This window comes from Silene latifolia, chromosome 6, assembly GCF_048544455.1.
Source record: "Silene latifolia isolate original U9 population chromosome 6, ASM4854445v1, whole genome shotgun sequence".
NCBI lineage: Eukaryota > Viridiplantae > Streptophyta > Magnoliopsida > Caryophyllales > Caryophyllaceae > Silene > Silene latifolia.
This window is the reverse complement of record NC_133531.1, coordinates 91713654-91719196: the sequence shown is the minus strand read 5'-3', so window position 1 is coordinate 91719196 and position 5543 is coordinate 91713654.

Sequence of the window (5543 nt, the reverse complement as noted above, 5' to 3'; positions counted from 1 at the left end):
TCGTAAGAACAAGGGAATCCAAATGCAACCCTACCTCCCTACCCTAAATGAATACTTCGTTAGAAAAGGGAATCAGGAGTACTTTCACGGGTTTCTCGAACCTTGGCACCATATAGGAATGCAACTAGCTGGAATCGAGATCTTTCACGATTGCTACTTCATTCCTTCAGAAACGGTTCCTACCGTCAAAACTCGTCAAGCACCTTGCTTAGACGAACAAGCTGTTAGTCTTCTATTTGGGGAGGACCGATTCGTCAGAGCTGCACAGCATGAGATCATTACCATGATACTGCAAGATGACCATTTCAACCCTACAGCGTTAATCACCGAAACCAGTTCGAATCAGCAGAAAGGATGGAGAAAGTTGATCAAGTGGACGAACAACCAAGGAAAGCTCTTCAAAGTCACCACTGAAGAAGGAGAGATGTTCAAAGGAGAACCTGAAGACAACGAATTCGAGTTAGAGTTGGAGTCGGAGTCGGAATCAGAGTCGGAGTCTAGAGAAGTGTTAGTTATTTAGACTAATAAATACTCATCTTATGATATCAAAATTACAAATTAATTTTGTTTAGTCTAAATCTACATGCATGCAAAAGAAAATACAAGAGAATGGTTTTAAACCATTTTAAGACAAAAGTTCCTTACATTGATATAAGGCAAAATATGGGCACTACAAAGGTCTCCTACCTGTGTAGTTCTTGAGGTATTACAATTGGATGATCCTCCTAAAACTTCTAGTACTCAAAGAAGAGTACCTCCTATGGTAACACCCAAGAATCAACCCAAAAATTACTAGAATTACTAACTAGATAATTTTAGTAATAACCTTGTAATATGTAATATTATTACACTAATAATATTATATAATGAATATTATTATTTGTGAATTATATTTGATTTTTATGATCAACAAATTGATCAAGCTATGATGAAGAAGATGAAGAAAAATGGACACCTTTTCTCTTCAAAGTGAACCGGCCAAAGGAGGATAATTAGAGGATTTTTTTTCACAAAAATTCATCTCATGCAAATGTGTAAATAAGGGGTATATATAGACCTCTCAAACGTATACAATTGAGAGGAACATCACATGTGATTTTCCACCAAATGTTGACAAAAGTGGTCTCTAATGACCTCATATATTTCGGTCCAAATGGACCTTATTTAGTCCATTTCGATTTTCGACATTTGTCCCACAAATGCTAATAAGTCTTATATTTAATTATCTTACATAATTAAATATTAATTTAATTATTTAACGGTTAAATAATACAAATTAACCACTAATGACTACTTAACTATTAAGTAATCATGAGACCATTTTATCAACATACATTGTGTCAATACTACCCCATTTAGCTAATTTTACAACCTCTTGTAAATTAAAATAGTTAATTATCTTTACCTCAAAACTTATACATATATCGTATAAATTTAATTAATTAACTATTAATTAATAAATTTATTAATTAATTATCAAATAATTAAATAATAAATCCCCTTGGCCTAAGTTCGTAACTCGTCATCAAATAATATATTCACATGACTTGTTAAAAGTCAATTAATACAAGGATTTAATTAATTTGTATCTCATACAAATAATTAGTTTTTCCATTTGGGCATCATCCTATAGGTGTGACCTAAAGGGATCAACTGATCACCACCGTCACACGACAGTAATGTCAAACTCTAGTCAGCCAATCATTACCGATTAACGATGACCAGCGGACAAATAAAAAGATAAATCCCTGATATTCCTTTAACGAGATTTAATATGTAAACGCACTTATTGTGGAGGAAACTACTCCAACAATCTCCCACTTGTCCGACACAAGTGTGCGTTACCAATTCTCTTGTCCAATAATATCTCCCACTCAATGCAAGATGTCTTTCAGGTCGTTCTTGCACGTGATCATATCATAACGTGGTTTCCTCGATCAGGAGAATGACTGTCTGACCGGACAATCTACTATAGATCTCATCCGAGCGTGGCCACGCATTTCTAGTCACCTCTCCTCGAGTGGCCTTGAGATAAAATATGACTTAAATGGACAATATTGTTGACCTATTTTCTTCGTTCGATACAGATCCCAATGACCCAATAAATGCTCATCGGCCTCCTTTTACGGCGCGACCTAGAACAAAAACCAAAGCCACCGGAAAACCGCACCTACTCAAACAAATAGTCATCAGTCTAAAGAATTGAGTCGTAGGAATATATAGAAATCCTCGCCACGACCCAACAACAAAAAGGACTCTACAAACGGCCACCGTCCGACAAATTGTCTCACAATCTGCCTATGTAATCGACCAGCCATCACTATGACCATATGACAGTCGAACCTGTCATCTATCGCCTTACAATCTAGTCACTCCGAGACGTCACCTCATTAAGGAACTAGGGACAAAATACAATGTTAATCCAGTTCACTTTAATAGGGTTCGACATTGTCACTACAACATATTTGGATAAAAACAAAGTATATAAAATTCAGATGTAAAACTGAATACAACGATAAATGTAATTATCATATATGAAATAATAAATACAATATCTTAATTATTACATATCATATAATTTACAACAGTTCTGGAATTCGTCTCAATCCCATCGAAACTACATGACTATCATGTTTAGCTTGATACAAAGGCTTGGTTAAAGGATCAGCGATGTTGTTAGTTGTCCCAACCTTACAAACTATAATTTCCTTCCTTTCGATTAAATCTCTAATTACATGAAATTTCCTAAGTACATGTCTAGACTTGTTACTAGACTTGGGCTCTTTTGCTTGAGAAATTGCCCCACTGTTATCACAATACAAAGTGATAGGATCCTCAGCGGTTGGAACTACCTTCAGTCCCTCTAAAAATTGCCTAATCCAAACAGCTTCCTTTGCAGCTTCAGATGCTGCAATGTACTCAGCTTCCGTTATAGAATCAAAGAGTCCACGGACTCCTTAAAACTTCTCCAAAGAAACCTCCCCTCCGTTCAACAAAAAGACAAAACCAGCTTGGGATTTCAAATCATCCCTATCGGTTTGGAAACTGGCATCCGTATAACCTCTTATACGTAATTCAGATTCTCCTCCAAACACTAAGAATGAATCTTTAGTCCTTCTCAAGTACTTCAGAATATTCTTGACGGCCATCCAGTGACTCTCACCTGGAGTTATCTGAAAACGACTCGTCATACTTAAAGCATACGAGACGTCAGGACGAGAACACATCATATCATACATGATCGATCCAACAGCGGAAGCATAGGGAATCGATTTCATGCGTTTAATACCTTAGGCTCAGTAGGACATTGTGACTTACTCAAAGTGATCCCACTGCCCATAGGTAGAAAACCTCTCTTAGAGTTTTTCATATTGAATCGGTCAAGAATCTTATCGATATAGGCTTCTTGACTCAATGCTAATATCCTTTTGGATTTATCCCTATAGATCCGGGTACCCAAGATGCGCTAAGCTTCTTCTAAATCCTTCATTTGGAAGTGATTTCCTAACCACTTCTTAACAAAAGCAAGCATATCTACGTCATTCCCAATGAGTAATATGCCGTCCACATAAAGAAGTAAGAAAACAACTTTACTCCCACTAAACATCATGTATAAACATGGTTCCTCAACACTTCGAGAAAAACCATTTTGTTTAATAACATGATCAAAATGATGATTCCAACTCCTTGACGCTTGCTTAAGACCATAAATGGATCTCTTAAGTTTGCATACTTTGTTAGGATTTTTAGGATCCATAAAACCCTCAGGTTGTGTCATGAACACTTTCTCTTCCAGAAACCCGTTCAGGAAAGCGGTTTTGACATCCATTTGCCATATCTCATAATCACGAAATGCAGCAATCGCTAACATTATCCGAACAGATCTAAGCATAGCAACTGGTGCAAAAGTTTCATCATAGTGTAAACCATGAACCTGGGTGAAACCTTTTGCCACCAATCTAGCTTTGTAGACATCTTTATGTCCATCCATGCCGATTTTAATCTTGAATATCCACTTACACTGAAGAGGCCGAACATCTTTAGGTAAGTCAACCAGGTCCCATACCTGATTATCGTACATGGAATCCATTTCGGATTGCATGGCCTCGAGCCATAGCTTAGAGTCAGAACTCATAATAGCTGCTTTGTAGGTCCTGGGTTCATCACTTTCCAAAATTAAAACCTCATAGTCACCATCTTCCTCTATGACACCAAGCTATCTATCAGGCTGGCGACTAACCCTCTCTGACCTCCTAGGCTTAGAACGAACAATAACCGATTTAGACGTAGAAGGAACATCTTCCTGTATTGTCATATCAGTTTGTGGCTCTTGAACATCATCAAGTTCAAATTTTCTCCCACTCTGTCTTCTAGAAATAAACTCTTTTTTCTAGAAAGACAGCTTCACGAGCCACAAACACTTTTTTTCTCGCTACTATTGTATAAGTAATATCCACAAGTTTCCTTAGGGTAGCCTACAAAAATACATTTTTCAGAACGAGGTGCAAGCTTATCGTCAGACTTGCTCTTGACATAAGCATCACAACCCCATAATTTCATGTATCGCAGATTCGGGACTTTTCCTTTCCATATCTCAAATGGAGCTTTGTCAGTTGCTTTAGTGAGACTTTGATTAAGTGAGCGTATAGCTGTGGACACGGGGCCCACCTGCGTATGCCCAGCCAATCTGTGGGCAATGGCAGCGGTCTCTTTGAAAGCCACGCTCGGCGGCGTATAAAAAATGCTTTCGACCGGATCGTTTTAGATCGGTCGGTTTCGTCTCGGCAAGGGTCTCGAAACGATTAGAGATGTTCGGAGTCACCACCAAGCATTTGTGGGATGCTTGGAACCCGTTCGAATCCACCTTATACCTTGGTCAAACGAAGCACAAAGCAGTGTTTGACATAGGTACTAAAGATAAGGAATCGTCCTTCTTTAGCATCTTATCTCTAGAATGACTCTCGTACGCCCAGGATAAGGTCGTCCACTATCCAAAGTTTCTGAGTAAGAGGTAAAGGTACGTATTGGGAAGCCCTTTAATCAGACACCCAATCCCGCCCGCGGTAGCGGCCTTTACTGATCAATCTTGGTTGGTTGAATGCAAAAGTTGATAAAACGGTTTAAATGCATGAATGCGCATCCATTAATTTAAACGTAACATGTGAGATCTTTCTAAGTCGGTTGATTTAATCCAAGTATCAAGTATAAGATGTCGAGTTGGATATATGGTTTATTAGCATGCAAGACGGAAATTAAACATCCATTTACCAAGTTAGGTTTATGGTGCATAACACGATCCATTTGTCTTAGTAAGACATTTTGCAAATACGGTATTTGAATGAGAGAATTAGTCGTCTTATCCGTCCTATATCCGGTTTAGCCGGAGTCGGGATCGTCCTAGACCAATGCTGGAAGGGGAACAGACCCTACATCAGGCAGCCAGAATAGGCGCGAGCCTATTGGCGATGTAAGGGGGTCTCCCCTAGTTTGAAAATAGGAAAAGAAGTGGCCTGTTTGGGCGCGGGTCAGTCAACGGTATATGA